The sequence below is a fragment of the Cervus canadensis genome, chromosome 2 (assembly GCF_019320065.1).
Source record: "Cervus canadensis isolate Bull #8, Minnesota chromosome 2, ASM1932006v1, whole genome shotgun sequence".
Taxonomy (NCBI): domain Eukaryota; kingdom Metazoa; phylum Chordata; class Mammalia; order Artiodactyla; family Cervidae; genus Cervus; species Cervus canadensis.
This window is the reverse complement of record NC_057387.1, coordinates 12240906-12263761: the sequence shown is the minus strand read 5'-3', so window position 1 is coordinate 12263761 and position 22856 is coordinate 12240906. Positions and strand designations below refer to the sequence as shown.

Genomic DNA, 22856 nt, shown 5'->3' with positions numbered 1-22856 from the left:
AATAATTGAAATCACTCAATCAGAACAGCAAAAGACAAACAAAACTTTCAAAAATGGGAATAGTTTAGGGGACCTCTGGGACAGCATTCAACACACTCATATGCCCATCATAGGGTCTCATAGGGAGAAGAGAAAGAGGAAGGAGGTGAAAATGTATTTGATGAAATTATGGCTGAAAATTTCCAGAACTTGAAGGAAACAGAAATCCAGGAATGGGAATCACAGAAAGATTCAAAGAAGAGGAACCCAAATAAACACACACCTGGACATATCATGATGCCAAAACCAGATAAAGACACCATAAAGAAGAAAATTATATCCCTGATGAATGTAGATACAAAAATTCTCATCAAAATATTAGAAAGCTTAATTCTATCATACAAAAAAGGGATCAAACCAAATGATTAAGTGGGATTTATTTGAGGAATTCAAGGATGGTTCAACACCCACAAATCAATTAATATGACTCAGCACTTTAACAAAATGAAAAATATAAGTCACATGATCATCTTAATAGATGCAAAAGAAGCATTTGACAAGGTTCAAGACACATTCATTATTAAAAACTCACAACAAAGTTGATGTAGAGGATACATATCTCAACATAACAAAGGAAATATACACAAATCCATAACTAGTGTCAGTCTCAATGCCTTATTAAAAAATTAAAAGCTTTTTCTCTAAAATCAGGAGCCAAACAAGGATGTATAAAGAATAAAATAATGTACTTATATAAAAGAATACAAATGCTACAAGGAGGTAGTTTAATGCTTTTCTAATGATCAAAGTAGAAAATATATTTTAAAGCAGGTCTCCAAAGCCAGAGATCATATCTTCTTATTCAATATAAGAAGTGCAATTCAGTTGAATTCAGTCTCTGACTCAATTCACTCATGTCTGACTCTTTGCAACCCCACACACTGCAGCATGCTGACTACAGAGGAGCCTGTCTCACTGCAGTCCATTGTGTCATAAAGAGCCGTACATGACTTAGTGACTGATTAATCAGGAAGAGATAAAGGAGAGAGAATGTAAAATGTTGATAAAAGAATTGTTCAAAACGTATTTATTAAATGGGCTTGTGTTTGGTTATTAAAAAAAAAAAAACAAAGACGTGCTCATTCAATTCAAAATGAACACTGAGAAATATTAATGTCTTACCAGCAGAGAATGCTATAAATTTTTTAAAAGAAAAAATGTATAGAAATTCGCTGCATTTATGACAGCATCTTAATTATCTAAATGTTGAGAGCTGAACCTCTGTGAGATAGAAGGTGTGTTGGATTCATTAGTAGATGTATCCTAAGCAAACGGAGCAGAGACCGGCACATAGTAGTTTCTCATGAATATTTGTGGAAGGAAGAGGATCCCATTGAAGAGGACCTGGGCTTGGGGCAGACAGGTCTACCTCAAACAGCTCATGCTTAATGCAGAGATGTGGCTGTGCTACTGACAATAAAATGGGGGTTCATTAAAAGGATCACATTACTGATGATCTACCATAGGTGGGGGAGATGGAGAGGAAGGTGAGGGCTCGTGAAGAGAACAAACATACTTGGCTCCCGCACACACTCTACCACAAGCTGGCACTCAGCTTACCTACATCAGAAATTCTCAGGGTGCTCCATGGACCATCAATTCTAAGAGTACTCTTCAAAAGGACTGTGGGGCCCATAGGTCAGACAATTTTGCAAAATATACAGACTGATCCCTTCTGAGAGATTTAACAGTCCCTTACTCCAGTGGTAACATCTGTTTTAGTTATTTAATCTGGTATTTCACAACATATGTGACCATGAGATTCCATGTTCCTTCTAATTTACTAAAGCAAAAACCCTCCTGAGTTTTTACTAAATTAAGGTCTGAGCTTTCACTAAATTAGTACTTTGGAAATTTCAGCTTACAAGATAAAGCTTGACTCTGAGCATGGCATCCAGGGCCTTCATGGTCTCTCCCAGTCTCCCCAGACCAGTTTCAAACATACTGAATGTTCCTTGCAGTTCTGTATCTGCTTGTGTTTCTTTTCCCCCAGCCCCTACTGCCCCATGTAAAAACTCTTTCCTTGGATATTTCAAGTGCTCATTTCCCTACCCTGCCTGTTCATGTCGTCTGCCTTCCATCACTCTGTGTGTGTTCCTAGCAGTCCCGTGTCTCTGATGTCTTGGTTTGATTTGTCTGCTATCCCTCTGGCCCTGCTTCTCCCAGGCAGGTATGCAGTCGGCTCACTCTGCATCTCCAGGGATTGGCCTGTGAGTGGTTTCAGTGGCCACAGGATGGGTGGAGCCAAACAGAAAGGATTCTCAGGGCTCTGTGTCTGCATCCTGGGGAAGTGATACCAGCTGGCCTCCTCAGTTACCCCTGCCCATTGGTATCTTTAGTATCTTCCTCTTCATGGACACCTCATTGCCCTCAAATCACTCTAAGTCAGCTTCCCAAACATGACTTCACTTCCCAAATGAATACCATTCAAAGGTATGTATAGAGAGTCCAGAAAAGAAAAATATAAGCAGTTAATAAACATTTCAGCACACATTTGAACTTACTTGCAGTGGTAGAAATTCAAATGTAATGTGTATCAAAAACTATAAATTGTTCATGCCATCTGCTTCATTACTCACATCTGGGAGTACACTCTAAAGAAAAAACTCAAACATATTGTAAATATTTTATGCTTCAAAGTTGTTCATAGTATTCTTTGCTAAAGACCTTCTTAATTGTGAAAAGCAACAGAGGTAGAACATAACAGTTAATGAATAGCCTAATGAATTATAAAGAAACAGTCGACAAGAGCACCACAAGTCACTAGATGGAACACCCTTACATCCTAGGAATCTCTGTGTGTCCCTTACCAATGACAAGGTCCCCACCCCCAGAGATAAGCACTTGCCTTTCTCCAGAGTTTGACCCCCTTGGTTGGCATCCACGAACATGGAGACTTCCGTTGCCTGTTTGGGGGTTCACACAATTGAATGCACAGAGTTTGTGTTTTCTCTTCTGGCTTCACCCAACATCACGGAAGTTTTTTTCTCATGTCCTTTGGAGCCTTGTATATGCATTTGTGTAGACCAGGTAGTTGGGAGCAGAATTAGAGTCACAGGGATAGAATGGAAGAATGTATATAAGATCCTGGCACAGTGCCCTGAACACAGTGGGGACTTACTACAGTCATTCTTACCTTCCCTCTTTGACATGGGCCCAACTGCATGTTGAAGGAGGATTCCCTTTGCTCTCATTCTCAGTACTGATCTGCTTCACCTCCTGCCACCAGCACTTCTTACAGCATCCTGAAATTGAGTTTTGTCCTCCTGGCCACCAGAGCAGTCTTGGCATTTTATTCTCTGCTATTCACACAGCTCCCAGCCTGAGAGTCTCCTAGGATTTTCCTCCAGGAACAGGACAAAGCTGCCCCAGGCAGAACCCACCCCTCTGTCCCCCACTCCTCATTCTTCACTAACATCCTTCATTGACAAGAGGGTGCTGCTTCACTTTTCAGTGGGCTGATCTTTAGACTACAAATGGGAATGATTTAATCTATATTTCAGAGGAAGAGAATACTTAGGCTTTTGGGGCATTTTTTTCCCCCAGAGATATTGAGGCAAGAGAAAGAAAGCTGGAAAGTGGACTGTACAGTCATGGGCAGCAGGCGTTGTTGGGAAGCTGGGATGCTCCCAACTGGGAAAGGATGCTGCGGGCAGTGTGGGGCCTGGAGAAATAGTCCCAGTGCCTTTGATTCCTTAAAAAAAAATCATTTTAATGTTACACTGCTGACTTCCAGAGTCTTGTGCTGTTTTGCAAGATGGGTCTTTTGTTATTACCATGATTGTATACCAGTCAAAGGTAGAATTCCTGAAAATACAAATGGTTAAGGAACAGGCTTTATGAAGAAAATTTATCAAGAGAGGCTGGCAAGAAAAGAAGGGGAATGTGATCCAGTTCCTGGTAAATTTTTACACATAAGAAGCTCAATTTTTTCTTTTTAAATTAATCTAGGCCATTGCATTGGCCGTGCCTCACATCCCTATTTCTGGGCCAGTCTCCTCCCAGTTGAAACCTGCCTTGGCCTCTGTAAGGGGCAGAGACCCTGGCCACAGACCTCCCAGCTACAGCTCTTACTATTGAAGCAGCCCATTACCCTGCTGGTGGCCAGGTCGACCTGCCTCCTGCAGGTCATCCTGAAGTCCTCCTCCAGGAGGCCTTCCTGCTTTATTTCAGTTTCACACGTGCTGCCCTTTACTCCTCTATGAAAGAAAATGCCTCTTATCTCCTCTGTCCTGTAGCACATACACCCACACTGCAGCAGTTTCTGCTTCTAGAAGTCTCCCCACTGGCATTTGAACTCCTTTAGGAGTGACTTTGCCTTTTGTCTTTATATCCCAGTGGTGCTGCACTCAGTAGACATTCATTGCCTGACTGATTGCTGAATGGTGAGTGAGTGTCGGAAGCCACCATCAGGAAAGCACTAAGGTCAGTTTGGTGTTCAGCCATCAGGGGGGACTAGCGCTCAGTAGACAGGGTAGGAAGATGATTTTTTTTTTTTTTTTATTAGTTGGAGGCTAACTCCTATATATGCTGTCTACAAGAGACCCACCTCAAAGCAAGGGACACATACAGACTCAAAGTGAAGGGCTGGAAAAAAAATATTCCACGCAAACGGAGACCAAAAGAAAGCAGGAGTCGCAATACTTATATCAGGTAAAATAGACTTCAAAATAAAGGCTGTGAAAAGAGACAAAGAAGGACACTACATGATGATCAAAGGATCAATCCAAGAAGAAGATATAACAATTATAAATATATATGCACCCAACATAGGAGCACTGCAATATGTAAGGCAAATCCTAACAAGAATGAAGGGAGAAATTAACAAGAACACAATAATAGTGGAAGACTTTAATATCCCACTCACAACTATGGACAGATCAACTAAACAGAAAATTAACAAGGAAACACAAACTTTAAACGACACAATGGACCAGCTAGACCTAATTGATATCTATAGGACATTTTACCCCAAAACAATCAACTTCACCTTTTTCTCAAGTGCACATGGAACCTTCTCCAGAATAGATCACATCCTGCGCCATAAATCTAGCCTTGGGAAATTCAAAAAAATTGAAATCATTCCAGTCATCTTTTCTGACCACAGTGCAGTAAGATTAGATCTCAATTACAGGAAAAAAACTATTAAAAATTCCAACATATGGAGGCTAAATAACACGCTTCTGAATAACCAACAAATCATAGAAGAAATCAAAAAAGAAATCAAAATATGTATAGAAATGAATGAAAATGAAAACACAACAACCCAAAACCTATGGGACACTGTAAAAGGAGTGCTAAGGGGAAGGTTCATAGCAGTACAGGCTTACATCAAGAAACAAGAAAAAAGTCAAATAAATAACCTAACTCTACACCTAAAGCAGCTAGAGAAGGAAGAAATGAAGAACCCCAGGGTTAGTAGAAGGAAAGAAATCTTAAAAATTAGGGCAGAAATAAATGCAAAAGAAACAAAAGAGACTATAGCAAAAACCAACAAAGCTAAAAGTTGGTTTTTTGAAAAGATAAATAAAATTGACAAGCCATTAGCCAGACTCATCAAGAAACAAAGGGAGAAGAACCAAATCAACAAAATTAGAAATGAAAATGGAGAGATCACAACAGACAACACTGAAATACAAAGGATCACAAGAGACTACTACCAGCAGCTCTATGCCAATAAAATGGACAACTTGGAAGAAATGGACAAATTTTTAGAAAAGTACAACTTTCCAAAACTGAACCAGGAAGAAATAGAAGATCTTAACAGACCCATCACAAGCACAGAAATCAAAACTGTAATCAGAAATCTTCCAGCAAACAAAAGCTCAGGATCAGATGGATTCACAGCTGAATTCTACCAAAAATTTAGAGAAGAGCTAACACCTATCTTACTCAAACTCTTCCAGAAAATTGCAGAAGAAGGCAAACTTCCAAACTCATTCTATGAGGCCACCATCACCCTAATACCAAAACCAGAAAAGGATGCCACAAAAAAAGAAAACTACAGGTGAATATCACTGATGAACATAGATGCAAAAATCCTTAACAAAATTCTAGCAAACAGAATCCAACAACATATTAAAAAGATCATACGTCATGACCAAGTGGGCTTTATCCCAGGAATGCAAGGATTCTTTAATATCCACAAATCAATCAATGTAATACACCACATTAACAAATTGAAAGATAAAATCCATATGATTATCTCAATAGATGCAGAAAAAGCCTTTGACAAAATTCAGCATCCATTTACGATAAAAACTCTCCAGAAAGCAGGCATAGAAGGAACATACCTCAACATAATAAAAGCTATATATGACAAACCCACAACAAACCTTATCCTCAATGGAAGATGCTGTGAGGGAGGCTTGGATGCTGGTTGGTGGGTCCTAGAGTCAATCCTTTTCTCTTCCTGATGTACTGCTTGGTCTTCTCTGGGAACTATTCCTAAATCCCATATACTACATGATTTAAACAACAGAAATTAATTGTCTCCTAGTCCTGAAGTCTGTGAAGTTCAAGATCAAGGTTGAAGATCAAGGTTGATCAGGTTGATGCTCTTCCTGGCTAAGGCCCTCTTCCTGGCTTGCTGTCTCCTTACATGGTGTGCCCGGAAAGTTCTGGTCTCTCTTCCTCTTCTAATAAGGGAACTAATCTTGTCCTGGGGGCTCCACCCTCATGATTTGATCATTAAACAACCACTTCCTAAAGGGCCAGTTCCTAAAAACCCAGCATTGGGGTTAGGGCTTCCTAATATCAATTTTGTGGGTATACAAATATTCAGCTCTTAACATTGACCTCAGAGACTTATAGGTGTGGGTAGAACTAGAGACCGGGAGAGGAGATAGGTGTGGTTAGAACCAGAGGCTGGGAGAGGGTGTCTGGTATATTGGTGAAGCATCAGTTCAGGTGTAAAAACATGTCTCAGGACCTTGTGATTAGGGCCCAAGTCCCTGAACAATATTATCCCACGTTAGAAGTCAGGGGTGATGTTCCTACGCAGGAGACGTCCATGTTCATGATTATGGTGAGGAGAATTACTTTGGGCTAAAATTTAGACCCTTGTGGCAGACAGTTCAGGTCTGAGAGTGGAGTGGGTACCATTGGGAATGGGGAACCTTTGAGAATTCTGTGTCTTTCATCAGAGCTCTTGATCCAGATAAGAGACTTCTGAGTGAAAACAGCTTCAGAGAAGACAGTGGTATTCTGCCCCTCCCTTTGCGACAGACTCTTAGAAGGAAACACAGATGTCTTGCAGGTAGGGAGTACATGGGACACAGGATTTTCCTTAAAGTAGAATTTATTCATGGGGGGAAATGTCAAACTCTGGAGAAACTATTTGTTCCCTGGAAGTTCAACTGATTTGAAAGACTAAGAGAAGATCCCACATCAACAGCAAGTCCAGCTCCTATATCAGATCTCTGTTACCTTTTCCATGATCACTTATTCCCCTCCGCGAGCTGGTTTTCTTTTCTGTACAGTGAAGATTAGTCACCACTGCCTCTCAGGTCAGGTTGGAGACAGCCCGAGGCAAATGATGTGCAGTGTTTGGAACCTGTAGGACATCTACTGCCTCATTCCCTTCCTGAGCACTCACAACTGAGCACCTCCCTGCTGGGTTTGTGAGTCTGACCTTCTTCCCCACGGTGTGAGCCTGGTCGGTTTATTCAGCCTTAGTGCACCTCAGATTTCTCATGATCTTAATGAGGATATTATCATGACAGACTTTATCTATTTATTGTAAAGATTAAGTAAATAATGAATCACTCAGTGTCTAATATAAATAGTCAACAAGTACCACCTACTTAAAAACTATCTAACATTTATTAGTTTAATTTTAAAAAGTGACATGAAGAAAACAAATTGTGCCATAAAGGTCATGTGATAATACACTTATGATTAGATGTTTAATCCACTGTTTATAGAAAGAGTATCCTTTTCCCTTTGATTCCCACAGCGACTCTCCTCAGGGGTAACCTCTCTTGTTTCTTACAATTAATGGTAACTATTGCCTTTCATCAAATTTGTAATTGTATGGATATTTTAATACCTTAATATTTTTATGTAGGACTATGAAACATTGATTTAAAGTTGTACATCAATTTCAAAAGTGTTATATATAGAAAGCGCTGTGTGTGAGGTTCTTGACATGCAGAACACCATCACTTCCCTCCTCTGAACAACACATAGCAGCAGACTACAGCCTCCTTCCTGGTCTTCTTCTGGGAGTTAGTTCAAGCTCCTTCCCTTTGGAGGTTCTGATAGAATCACAGGAATGCCTTCCTAGAAAAATACACACCCTTGCCCAACAGCACAAGAAAGAAATAATGTGAAAATTGAGAAAAGATCTCAGAAATGGAGATAAGAACTCAAAGAAGAAAAAAAAAATTGTTACAAGGTACTACCTCAGTCTGAAGGTCATGGTCAAAATCAAGTCATGTCATGTTGATGGTTGAGATAATGAAAATAGTACTTTCCCTCTGTGATCTTCCTTCAAAAACCTTTTAACTGCAGTCTGATTGTGAGAGAACCATCATACAAATCACAAACGCAGGACATTCTGCAAAATGTCAATATCTGATTGCAAAGGTACAAACTTTTAGTTGCAAGATACTTGAAATCTGCTGTGAGAGTAAATCTTAAGTGTTTTCCCTGAAAGCAAACAACAACAACAACAACAACAAAATGTGAGGTAAGGAATATGCTAGTTAGATATAGAACAAAGTCCAAAATTATGTCAAGAGAATAAATTATAAAGATCAGAGTAGAAATAAATGAAATAGAGACTAAAAGAATAGATCAGTGAAACTAAGAATGGGCAACAATGGCGGCGGACTCGCAGTAGGGCTCCCCCAAAGAAATTCTCTTCCCACTTACCACCAAATTCTTTTTTTGTGTGTCTTAGGATAGGTGAGAGATTGAGTCTGAAACCAGTTTTCAGATCTCTTTGCAAACTCTACTTCTGGAGTTTTATCTCAAGAGGTTTGATTATACCCTCCAAGGGTTATAGGGTTTGTGAAGGATCTGATGATGTATGTGAAGGACACTTGGTGTGAATTAAGCTGTGTGGTACAGGCAGGGGATATGGATGGTGGAAGGAGCTGAGAGACTCTGGCTAAATTGCATTCTTTTAAAAAAAGATATTTTGTATCTCTTTCTTATTATTTGATTTTGGCAAGCAATTATACCTGTCGAAGCTTCAATTTTTTGGCTGTGAAATGCAGTTTCATCCCACCTGGCTTCTCAGGAACTACATAATGGATGGGTAGCATGCTCTACAAACTGACTAATAAACTCTTTTTATCTCCAAATCTTGGCCAACTAACCATTCATCACACCAAGCTGGTGCAAAACTACCCTGAAGTGCAGGGGTCACGGGGGTCACAGAGGACCTGAAGGTGACCTGGGTGAGCAAGTGCTTCCCCAGGGAACTGGAGCAGAAAGTGAAATGGGGGCCAGCCCCCTCCTGGACTCTCTCTGTGGGCTGGCCTCTGAGTTATCCTGACTCCAACCTCACCTGTGTGAACAGTAACCAGATGGAGTAGAAAACTGTCACCTGAGATCTTGGAGAAGTCTGTTGGGATGCAGAGAGTGCTCAGCGAAGTGAGTGTGTTCAACGTCTGGGATATTTTCCCCCTTGGAGATTGGGGTGTGGTGTGTAGGGCTCTCCACCCCAGGAAATGTGATACCAATATTAGTTGTGGGAAGACTCAGAGAGAATAAAAGTTTGCATGTGATCCAGGAAACTATGGAAATGTGGACACATGATGTCAAGTGTGCTCAAAGGATACAGGCATATTTATTTTTGCAAGTTCAATTGGTGATGGTGAACAATTTATAGGGATTTTCTCCTTTAAGCCAAATTTTCACTTTTCCTGTATTGTCTAGACAGGTATAGAGATATTTAGGCTGATTTCAATAAAAATACTGGAGATTACTTTGAACAATCTTTCAACAAAGATACTGATATTGAGCACAATAGAAAATAAAGGTAGAGTCTGAGAAAAAAATATTTTAGATTCCAAGATTATAAGCCTGGTATTGATATATATGTAGTTTTATCTATCAGAAATACAACTCTAATCATATCACTGCTCTGCTCAAAACTTTTGATAGTTGATGGTTTGTCTGGTAACAGTTATAAAAATCTGATAATATAAAGAAAGAGACATACCCCAGCAGATAACCACTGCTGACTTCTTGACACATCAACATTTAGATATTCTTTCTAACACAAAAATACATATAGATATATATACATTTATATCTATAATTGTAGGGTAATACTGCACATGTAATTATAAAACATTTAATATTTCATGCACACCTTCTAATTTAAATATATAAAATGAGCTTTAATATTTTTATGAATTAAATAATATCTTGTAGATAGATTATACATTATAAGTCAGTTTAATTAGTGGTCAAGATCAGTGACCTCTGGATCTGACTCCAACTCTGGAATACAACTCTACCCATGTATTGGCTACCTGATCCAGGGAAAGTGCATTAACTTCTCAGTATTGTAATTTCCTGGGAATAATGAAGACATCTGGATACTAGCATTTCCAGGTTACTCTTTGAGACCTGATTCACGTGTTTATCTTTAAAGAACAGCCTGGAGTGAATATACTCTGCCTCTAGCCTTGTGTTGAGTGCTATGGATAAAATAGAGCAAGAAGGAGTGAGGAGGATGCCAGAAGGAGGGTGCAGTATTAAATAGGGCAGAGGGGAAGATAAAATCTGTGCAAACCCCCAAAGAAAGTGAGGGGATGACACATATAGATACATGGAAGAAGCGAATTCCGTGGAAAAGTAAAGACTCTGAAGCATGAGCCTGCCTGTTTTATTGATGGCATAGCAAAAAAGCCAGTCTACAAAATGGACTAAGGAAAGAGGGAGCATGAAAGGTGAGGTCAGATGGTGCAGGGTCCCTCAGACAAGGTGGAAGTCATGGAGGAGTACTGAGCTAGAGTGATTTAATACAATTTGTATTTGAAAGGAGGGCTTCCCAGGTGGTGCTAGAGGTAAAAAACCCACCTGCCAATGCAGGAGACATAAAGAGACTCTGGTTCGATCCCTGGTTCAGGAAGATCCCCTGGAGGACGCAAGGTTACTCATTCCACTATTCTTGTCTGGAGAATCCCTTGGACGAGGAGCCTGATGGGCTACTGTCCACAGGGTCACAAACAGTCAGACAAGACTGAAGCAACTTAACATGCAAGCATGTCTATTTGAAATTATTGCTGTGGACACACATTTGCAAATAGACTCTAAGGAGCCAAGAATAGAAACAAAGAGACAGTGAGGCTATTATAATTGTCAGATGAGAGATGCTGGTCATATTGAGTCAGGGAAGTGGTGATAGGATTACGTATATGTGTGTGTGTATATACATACATATACTTACATATATAATATAATTGCTCAGTTATTAAGTTATCCAACTCTTGCAACCCTATGGAATGCAGCATGCCCAGCTTCCCTGTCCTTCACTATCTCTCAGAGTTTGCGCAAATTCATGTTCATTGAGGCAGCGATGCCATTCAACCATCTCATCCTCTGTCGCACCCTTCTCCTCCTGTCCTCAGTCTTTCCCAGCATCAGGGTCTTTTCCAGCGAGTCGGCTCTTTGCATCATGTAGCAAAGTATTAGAGCTTCAGCTTCAGCATCAGTCCTTCCAATAAATAGTCAGGGTTGATTTCCTTTAGGATTGACCAGTTTGATCTCCTTGCTGTTTAAGGGACTCCCAAGAGTCTTCTCCAGCATTATATATATTAAATATATAATATAACATATATATGTAAAATATATAAATATTTTCTGAGAGAGCATGGTATATGAAAAAAAAAAAAAAAGAATAAACCAAGGATGGCACTAGTGTTTGGTAACAAGAAGAAAAAGAAAGATAGAAATAGCATTTTTTTAAATGGGAAGACTGCATATATGGAAAGCATGTTGCTGCTGCTGCAGCTAAGTCGCGTCAGTCATGTCTGACTCTGTGTGACCCCATAGATGGCAGCCCACCAGGCTCCCCCATCCCTGGGATTCTCCAGGCAAGAACATTGGAGTGGGTTGCCATTTCCTTCTCCAATGCGTGAAAGTGAAGAGTGAAAGTGAAGTCGCTCAGTCGTGCCCAACTCTTAGCGACCCCATGGACTGCAGTCTACCAGGGTCCTCTGTCCATGGGATTTTCCAGGCAAGAGTACTGGAGTGGGGTGCCATTGCCTTCTCCAGGGAAGCATGTTAAGAGAGTTCAAATTTAGACATGTTAGACATCCAAATGGAGATGTCAAATAAGCAGTAAGGTTTATGGTTGAACTAGACACTCTTCCCAATACACAGACACATGCACACACACACAGCCCAACACAGATTTCTGGCCCTATTGAAGGTGCAAAAGAACCTTGGGCTTGGGGGTTCCCATCCATTCATGCTGCCCCCATGGATCCCCAACTCAGCATCCAGGACCAATTCTGACTCTTTTCTCTGTGGCATGATCACGACTTCTACACAGTCCCTGCCTGGTCTCATGTTCTCAGGAAAGACCCATCCAGTCACAGAGTTGAGGCTGTAGGGATTAACATGAGCATAGTCAGGAATTTCCTCTTTAAGAAGCTTCAGCAGGAGAGGGGTTAGGAGCAGAGTCCATGACAGGAAGAATTCTTGTCCTTCAGGGGTGAGAATCCTTATAGGGAGGGTATTTTGGAGAAGAAGTAATAGGACCACCAGTGCCCCAAGAGCTGAAGCCATGAGGGTCAAGGTAGAGCAAACCCAGGGCACCTGGAACTGGAGCAGAGCTGGAAGGGTCAGGTATCCAAGTGGTCAGGTTCACAGCAAAAATGTATCAGGCTTGGTGATTCTCCTGCTTCCTCCAATTAAATTATCTTCACGACATGGCTTGGGTATGGACCTCACCGAAGACATTAGTAAAAGGTTCTTTTTCCTCTAGATATTGTTCACCAAAACCCTAGTGATGCAAGAAACAGGGTTTCTGAATCAGCTGAGGGATACAGAAGCCCAGAGGGACTCATATGGAACCAATGCCCATTGACATGCACTGCTTACTAATTCCCTCTAAAAAATCCAGCACTTCAGTGTCCTACTAGTGCATTTTCTTAGTTAATAGTGCATTGTGTGAAAAGAGTTAAAGAGGCAAGAGGGTTCAGAAGCAGCAGTGATTAGTTGGACAAATCCAGGCAAAGTCAGTGAGGGATCCTGGATATTTCAGTCTTGCCTCTGCTCCCGGCTGTCATCTTGCCCATGCCCTCTCAAGACTCCTGCTGACTCAGCTCTAAACAGTAGATGCCACCAGCATGGTCCTTCTGGTCCTCCCCCAGTCCTGTTTCTGAGCCATATACACAGTGGAGCCTGAATCCTCATCCATCACTATGAGCTCCAGGGCCAGGGTGATACCTGCCATTCCCTCTGCAGAGAGATTCCTGGTGTAGCAAGATGCAGAAGAGAGGGACTCTAAGTCCATTGGGGGAGGGCATGGATCTGGAGCAGAGGTGAAAAGGGCAACCTGTCTCCACATTCCAGTCTCCTTATTCTTTTTCTTACCACATGTCTTCCAAAGGTACAGTCCGCCTCCAAGGACCGACAGCATAACCAGGACAGCACCTATGATGCCTCGCAAGGGGGCAGCACTGGTTTCTGCACGTGGATCTGTTTCCCTCACACAGAGAGAGTGAAGAATGTTAAGACAAGAGAGAACATGAGATATCCATTGCCAAGGGGCGATAGAGAGAGAGCAGGTAGATAGGTCTAAGGGTCCTGATTCAGAAGCTGAAGGAGGAGGAGCATGGCAGGTTCATTCAATCAACCAGGCCCTGAGCTCCTTCTTCATTCCAGGGTTACTGAGATGAACACGACATGGTCATCTAGAGGGGAGGACCAAGAAAATACCAAGGTCTGCCAGCCAGAGGGACTGCAGTGTGATCAAGGTTTACATCTTATACACAGGACTTTAGGAAGGCCCTCTCAGAGAAAGTAATGCACAGCAAGACTTCAGGAAGGAATAGGAGTTTCCCAGGTACAGCTGGGTGGGCATTGCATTCCAGGTAGGAGCACCTTGGTCAGAAAATGACTGTTTCAGAAGGTGAGGCCCTGGAAGATTTCCGCACCCAACTAGGGCACACAAGGGGATAGAGTAGGGAGGAGCTGTGGGCAAGGGTGTTCAGAGGGCTCTTGCTGGTCGTACTGAGTGCTGAAACTTATCTGACCTTCCAGCCTGTGTCTATAAAGTAACAGACATCGAGGCTAACATTCAGATCTCTCCACCAGCTCATGTGCAGAGGATAGTAGAAAGAGGGCAAGACTACACACGGTTATCAGGTCATTCATTGATTTAATAAAACACTGACCGCAAGTAAAGTTTGGCTAGAAGTTATTTTTTGCCCAAGAATTCAAAGGAGGACAAAACGTGGCTCTCAAGATATTCCTATCTATGGAGGAGAGAAATGCACAAACAAAACCTTACTCCCCTTTGTGGGAGTGACTAGGGAAAGCTCCTTAAAGGAGGTGATGCTAGAGGGCAGGATGGCTAAACCAGTGCAGGGCTCTGCGCAAAAACAATCAGAAAAGTTGATAAAAATCTATTAAAATTTCAAGACAACACAAAAAATACTAAATGAATTTTGGGCCCCTTGTTAGGGTAGGGCCACGTGTGTATGCATATACACATGATCACAAATCTGCAGTCACTGTGGAGAATCCTTATAAAAAATAAGACAGAAATCAAAGACACAGGATGAAGAAGGGTTAATGATAGAGAAACAGCATATTCAGAGTTGAAATACCAGGTCACATTCTATGAACTACAAGCAAGAAATTCACGGTGAAATGTGTGGGACCATACACATGGACAGAGGCCCATCTTACTCCTGAATCCTATGAGGAATCCTGGAGGTTGGACTCAGTGAAGAGCAGAGAGAAATGATTCAATATGATTTACTTTTCTGAAGACCATGCATGAACAATGAATGGGAGTGGTAAGGGGTATTGGAAGGCTACAACCTAGTCTTGCAGGGATCAGGGATTTAAAGGAGGGCACAGATATGAAGATATTTAGGAGGAAAAATAATTTGAATGTGTGTCCCAGACTACTGTAAGAAATAACCAAATGAAAGACATTGCTAATAAAACAATGGGGAGAAAAGCCCTGAACGTCAAGAACTCAGTGCTACCTGAGCTCTCAGGGTGCCCATCCCTTCTGGAAGGTAAATGTGCACAGACTTCTCCAAGGTCTAAGATGGCAGTTTTCTGGTCCACCTGGTTTTCTGACCACACAGGTCAAGCTGACACAGCTGGCTTAGGAGCAGGCTCACAGACAGAGTCCAGGAGTTGGAGGGTCTTCCCTGTGCCACTCTCTGCTCCAGCTCCCTGGGCAGGCCCTTGCTCTCCCAGGTCACCTTCAGATCCTCTGTGTCCCCTGAGGCTGTGCACTCCAGGGTGGCTTTGCACCAGTCTGGTGTGATGGATGCTGACTTGACTAGGATTGCCGGGAGCCATTATGGGAGAGCCCACCCATGACGAGGTCATGAGGAAAATACCTGACACGCAAGGCCGTTCAGGACACAAGGGACCCTCCAGGTTGACCCCGGCCCCTACCCCACCCTGTATCCTCCCCCCTTTTCTGCTGCTGTTCTTGTTCGCCCTGCTGCAGATTCTTGTGTTGCCTGCCGAGAGTTCTCCTGCTCCTCTTTCACTGAATAAAGACCAACTTAAAACACTAATTAATAAATCTTCTGGACGCTGGTACCCTATGAAGGGTCCAGGGATGAAGGAAATGCTTCAATTCAAACCCTTTTGCTGGCATTCTGGCTTGTTCGATAAATGTGTGCTCTCATTGCAAAAAAATGGTCATGATTGTTCTAAACATCCTAAGCACAGTACGCTAACAAAAGAAACCATTAAGCATAGGTCCCTCCGTGGAGTGAGAAAAGCTCCACAAATAAAATAGCCACAAATATGCCTAATAAAAAATCCTTTAGATAGAGGTTAGCTGGTGACTTCTTGCAGGTAATTAACTAAGACTAAGAGCCTGTTTTGTGCCATATCTGCTGTCTTTGCAATCCTTTGCATTTCTGTTCTGTAAAAATATAATCCTATCTAGTTCCCATGGAGATGACGCCTAATAGAAAGAAAATAGGTTAACCACAAAAAAGACAGGGCCAGACCCTGCTGCACACACCCCAGTCTGCTCTCTCTCTCTCTCTCGCTGACGCCGTTCATCCTGAGGGTCCCCCTGGACCCTGCTGGGGCTGGACCCCGGCACAGGATCTGTCAAAGGCACACAGGATCTGGGAGAGGATGGACAAAGGAATGGAGCTCACATGATTGGAAAATATTCCAGTGTACATATTCTCATCTATTATCTCATCGAAACTATGCCATTGTCCCTTAAGTGATGTGTTTCACAGATAAAACCCAATTTGCCCAATACTTAATATATAGAAGTGACAATAAAGAGAGAGCCACTGAGTTAAACCCTATGTGGTTTCACTAGACTGAGGAGCCTTAAACATGTCCAATAAGAAAGTAAAGCCTGGGTCCCACCTCCACGAGGCCCATCATTTCTGAGAAAATGAGGTTTCTCCTAGAAGGGAGGAAGTATGGGACACAAGGGTTATTCCTGGATCAGGACCTTGTCCTCTTCTCCTGCTGAGAGAGTGCCTGGGGGTGCATGGCCTCTAGAGAAGAAGGACACCATCCAGTGCTGGGAGCCCAGAGAAAGGCCCTGTGCTCCCAGCAGTGGACACACAGTTGCTGGAGATGCAGTGGTAGCAACTAGGATGATGACTCTGAGTCTGGTTGGAACTTGCTACTGAACTTGAGAATTGACACCCTGATAAGCTGGTCACAGAAATCACATCGGGGCCTAAAGCTTAAACAGCCACTGTCTCACAGCAGATATTTCTCTATTCAGGCAGGGACTTCAGGGAAATAAGTACTGGCTAAGCGAGGTTCTTTGGAAATGTTGCAGTGTAATCTTTCTCCTCTATCTACCGAGGCTTCTAGGGCTAGATTTGTCGACTCTTTGTGAGTGAGACTGGCCTTGGACTGGTGCTGAGTAACAGGAGAGGAGGCCCTGACTACACTTGGATTTCAGAACTGTGGTAGGTGAATAATTGACCTCAAATGCATCCATGTGCAATCCTCAGAACCTGTGACTATGTTAGGTTACATGGCAAAGTAGAATAAGGTAGCAGAGGGAACTGAGGCTGCTAACCAGCAGACCTTAAATAAAGAGATTGTTGATTACCTGGATGGGCCCAGTGTAAGGACCCGTTTAAAGAAAAGGGTCCTTAAATGTGGAAGAAGGAAGAAGCGGAGGGGTCAGAGGGATAAGAATGAGAGAAGAACTGGTCCCACTACTGCAGGCATTGAAGGTGCCGGAAGGTGGTCATGAGCCAAGTAATGTAAGCAACCACTAGGAGGTGGTAAATACACGTAAATGAATCTCCTTCTGGAACCTCTAGAAAACAACACAGCCCTGTCAAAACCTTGTCTGTGGCCCAGTGAGACCCAATGTCTGAGTTGTGACCTACAGCCCAGTAAGATGATAAATACATGTGTGATAAGCTTTTAAATGATAGCAGCAATAGACAACTGATGCACACATTTAAGTAAATCTAGGCCTATAAAGTGGAGAAGGCAATGGCACCCCACTCCAGTACTCTTGCCTGGAAAATCCCAGGAACGGAGGAGCCTGGTAGGCTGCAGTCCATGGCGTTGCTAAGAGTCGGACACGGCTGAGCGACTTCACTTTCACTTTTCACCTTCATGCATTGGAGAAGGAAATGGCAACCCACTCCAATGTTCTTGCCTGGAGAATCCCAGGGACGGGGGAGCCTGGTGGGCTGCCGTCTATGGGGTCACACAGAGTTGGACACGACTGAAGCGACTTAGCAGCAGCAGCAGAAGCAGGCCTATAAAGAGCAGTGGTTGCTATGACAATATCATTTCCCCAAATTTCCAGTCTTCTCTCCCACAACTCTGTTTATCGTCTGCAGTAAATCCACTTACCCTAATTTCAAAGGAGAAAATAGAGTCTGAAAGCTGGTGTCTGGAAATAATCCTGAAAATTGGTGCATATGTGACACTCCTACCACAAAAGGAGAGAAGCCATGGGATAGGGTGAGGAGGTGTCATTTACCATAGATAGTGAGGTGGAAAACCTGGGTAAGATCTATTCCTCCCTGGAAGCTGGCTCGAGCCCAATACTGCCCACTGTCCTCTTGGGTCTGGTTCTCAATCTTCAGGGACAAGATGTTGGGCACATAGACCCTGTGCTGGTACTTGTCCTGGAGGCTGACTCAGGTTGGGGTGTCTGCCCCATTATGGACTCGCAGCAGGACTCTGTAGCTTGACTCAGGGCCAAAGCCCCATGAGACCTCCTCTGGTTCAGCTTCTTGCTTCTTGATCACATGAAACAACACAAAACCTCCTCGGATCCCCTGCAGAGGAACAAATCCAGAATCCTGAACTTCAGAACTGTGTGCTCCAGAACTCCTGGCTCCAGTGTTGTAGAGACCTAGGGCAATGGAAACAGGACATGCAACTTTTTGCTTAGTAACAATAAAGGAGAAAAAGATACAACCCATATTTTCAATAAATTTATATAGTATACATCTTTGATTCTAGGCAGGCAGGCTAGTACAATGAATTTGAAATAATTTCTGATATCCAGTTTTGGTTCTTGTGTTTGTTCAGTTGCTAAGTCATGTCCAACTCTGAAACCACATGGATTGCAGCATGCCAGGCCTCCCTGACCTTCACCATCTCCTGGAGTTTGCTCAAACTCATGCTTAGTGAGTCAGTGATGCCATCCAACCATCTCATCCTCTGTCCCTCCTTTCTCTTCCTGCCCTCAATCTTTCCCAGCATTAGGGTCTTTTCCAATAGGTTGGTTCTTTGCATTAGGTGGCCAGAGTATTGGAGCTTCAGGATAGATATCCTTTAGGATTGACTGGTTTGATCTCTTTGCTGTCCAGGGGGCTTCTTGGACAAGTCTTCTCTAGTACCACAATTCTAAGCCATCAGTTCTTCTGTGCTTAGCCTTCTTTACAGCTCAACTCTCACATCTGTACATGACCACTGGAAAAACCATAACTTTGACTATACATTTCTTTGTTGGCAAAGAAATGACTCTGTTTTTTAATATGCTGTCTAGGTTTGTCATAGCTTCTCTTCCAAGGAGCATGCATCTTTTAATTTCATGGCTGCAGTCAACCTCCACAATGATTTTGGAGTCCATGAAAGTAAAATCTGTCACTGTTTCCATTTTTCCCCATCTATTTGCCATGAAATCATGGGACTGGATGCCATGATCTTTGTTTCTTGAATGTTGAATTCTAGTTCTGGTGATCGTTAGGTGAGTTCTGCTGTCCCTGCCACCAAGGCAGCATATCCCTAGTCTCTCCTGGAGAGGCTGAAGTGGGCCTTGCTCGGTCACTTTCCTGCAGAGCTGTGACAAGGCGGCACATTCCCCTTTGGACCAGTATTTCCTGAACTCATTCTCCTATTGCAGACACATGCTTCAAGGCACTGATACCCTTTGTCCTTTCTGGAAACCAGGGTAGGACAAAGCAGGACCAGGGGAAGTGCCACCTTATCCTAAAAGGAAGAGCAATTTGGTTTTTCTAGAAGGTCAGGATCCTCCTGGCTTGGTAATTGCCCTCCAGGAATCCAGTCCTCTCTCCAATCTGGTAAATTCTTCTGTCTTCCTCTGCTGTACTCATCCCCATTCCTGACTCTCACTGAAAGCAGAGAATCGGTCATGGCAGTGTTCATAGGCACAAGTATTTCAGATTTTTTTTAATATTCATTTAATCATTAACTCACTTAATTAGGCATGTCCGCTGGGCTCAGACCTTCAGTCCAGTCTTTTCAGGTCACCTCATAGGACTGGGGCCCTCAGCTCCGGTTTAGACCCAGAGCCTTCAAAGCTTGTATCAATGTGGGCAGTTGTCAAGTGTAATGTCCTTTCCTCTTTAGGCTGTCTGGGGGAGTAACAGGTCTTCACTAATCAGCCTCCTGTCTGTCTCATACCCAGTCCTCCTTGGTCTTTTCCTTCCATCCTGACACTCCTCTGATACCCCAGGGTAAGCACAGGTCTGCAGACAGCACATTGACCTGCAGAGCACACACCTTGCAGTGCATGAAGGGTTCCCCAACACAACACACACAAGGCCAGTTGAGGAAAGCTGGATGGGACTGTGCCACCAGGTCCCTCTAAACAAGTCTGCAGAAAACCTCATGGTCATCAAGCCCAACTGAGTCACTGGGCTCAATTGTCAGGAGGTAGCAGAAGTATATTCTCTAAGCTCCAAAACCACAGTCCCTTTTACGCCCACAGTATTTGGGGGTTTTGTCTTCTCAGTTGGGAGGAATCTAATCCAGGAATCTGTCCTAGCAGGATGTGCTGGCTGGGAGGAGGGGAGGGTGGCTCCACAGCTAAGGAGATGGTCCTCGTTTTAGATCTTCTCACTGGAATAGAAGGCATATAAGTCCCCCTGTTTCTCTATTTGTGATGAGTGAGAGCACATTACAGTATATGTTTGCAACACACTGGGGGTTCTCTCCTCCTCCCTAAATCCACCCTACAAGAAGGGACCCCCAACAAAGTGTCCTGGATCCCAAAGCAGATGCCATGCATGTTTCTTGGGACTTCCCTAAGGTAGAGGCAATGGGACAGAGGTTAGGGTGAGGCAGCAGCATGTAAAGTGACCGTTGTCACAGGGTGACACTGTCATTGGGCTCTGAAACCCTCATTATGGGGCAGTTGTGCCTTGGTGTCAGGATGCAGGCAGAGGGAGGGCAGGCATCACAAGTCAGCTGAGCTTGCTCAGACCTTCTTTAAGTCTTCCTTATGGAGATCACAAGAGAGACTTAAGGACCACACAAGGGTCATAATACCCTGAAAGGAGGGTCTTGGACATGGTGGTTGAAGCTATAGAGAAAAGACCATCCATTGTCTGAGGTCTCATCCAAATGGCAGTCTTGGCCCCAAATACTCTGAAGCCTCAGTGACTGTGGGTGAGATCCCCCTTTCACGTCACAGTTGGCCACTTCAATGGCATCTGTCTCACAGATTCTGAACTTTAGGCTACTTTGTCTTGCATATCAATGAACTTCCAGATACACCTGTTACCTAACACCCTTCCCCAACATGCTCTCAATGCTCTTCATAGGAGGGCACTTCTAAGTGTCTCAAAACCCTAAGGTCTGGTTCCAAATTCCTTCCCGGACCTTCCTATGTTACCTTTTTATCACCAGGGGAGAGACGTGAAGGATTTAACATTGGTGATGTCTTGCAAAGTGATTTTTGTGTTTCTTTTTTAAGATGTTTCTGTCAACATTAATTAATAAAGAAGAAGAAAAAGAAAAAAAAAAAAGCAAAAATGTAGTCTCCAGCAGGATTCCCTACAGTGTGTATGAGGTTGTAGATATAATTACCAGTGTCCCCCAGTAGGAGGGTGTTCTACTGAGGATGAGATAAGGGAGAACTTCCTGGGTTAAGTTGTTCCCCCCAGAAAAGACATGTTGACACCCTAACTCTTAGCACCTAATGATGTCATTTTACATGGAAATAAGTTATGTGCATACATAGTTAAGAAGAGGTAGTTAGGGTGGGCCCCAGTGTGATGTGATTGGTGTCTTTACCAAAAGCGGGAACTGTTCACAGCACTGACATGCAAAGAGTGAGGAGGATGCAAAGAGACAGAGAGAGAGAGCACTGTGTGAAGACAAAGGATTGAAGTGATGTCTCCAAAAGTCGAAGAACACAATTGCCAGCAAACACTAGAAGCTAGAAGGAGGCTGGACGGATCCCCGTTGTAATGGACTGAATGTGTGCCCTTCCCCATTCTTATGTGAAGTCTTACCCACTAGGTAGCTGTGTTTGCAGATGGCGCCTCTTAGGCAGTAATTCGGCTAAATGAGGTCCTAAGAGAGGGGCCCTGACCTGATTAGTGTCCCTGTAAGAAGATATATCAGAGAGCCTCCTCTCTCCCTTCGCCCTTTCTCTCCCCTCCCCCTCCACAGGCACATTCTGAGAAAGGCCCTGTGAGAATAGGGCCGGAAGGTGGCAGCCTGCAGCCAGGGAGAGAGCTCTTCTCAGAAACTGGTTCAACTGGCACCTTGATCCGGGACTTCTCAGCCACCAGAAGTGTGAGGAAATAAATTTCTGCTGATTAACACCCACCCAGTCTATGTTATCTTGTCATGGCAGCCCAAGCTGACTAATACATCATTACAGGTTTCAGAGGGAGCCTGACTCTGACAAATCCTTGCTTTAGACTCCTAGTTAATAGAATTGTGAGACAGTAAGTTCTGTTGTTTTTAAGTCACCCAGTATTTGGCATGTTGTTATGGCAACCCTAGGAAGTTATACAATATCCCTAGGAAATGTGCAACCCAGGGTTCTCAGGTTGACCGTTTGAGGCCTGCAAACCCCTGAGGTGTTAGCCCTAGAGTGAAACTTACCTGTGTTGTGTCCTAGATCCACCCTTTCCTGAGAGTGAGATTTAGCAAGTTCCTATAGTGTCTAAGCCTTGAGTTTCCACATGTGAACAACTGGAAAATAATTGAAAGCATTCAGGGGGCTCCAGTGAGGATTGAGTATGAAATACATAAAAGAAATCAGCAATACGTGTTCAGTTCCCATTACTGCATTACTGTTATTAGGACCTACCAGCTGTGGAATTTCCACAGTCAGCTGGATTTCAGCTGATGCTTGCACCACCAGGGAAAGAGGTAGCCCAGCCCCCTGAACATGATTTCAGTCATTTCAGCAGCTCCATCAAACACTG

General features: G+C 43.2%; 1 protein-coding gene across 1 annotated transcript in view; it reads left to right on the top strand.

Moving 5' to 3' along the window:
- The window catches only part of LOC122426735 (SLAM family member 5-like), a 76815-nt gene extending 54613 nt beyond the window's left edge, over positions 1-22202 (top strand). Inside the window, exon 6 of the mRNA XM_043445863.1 lies at positions 22090-22202. The gene's annotated coding sequence lies outside the window, so the exon portion shown is untranslated. The remainder of the gene's footprint in view (positions 1-22089) is intronic.
- Positions 22203-22856: the final 654 nt, after the last annotated feature.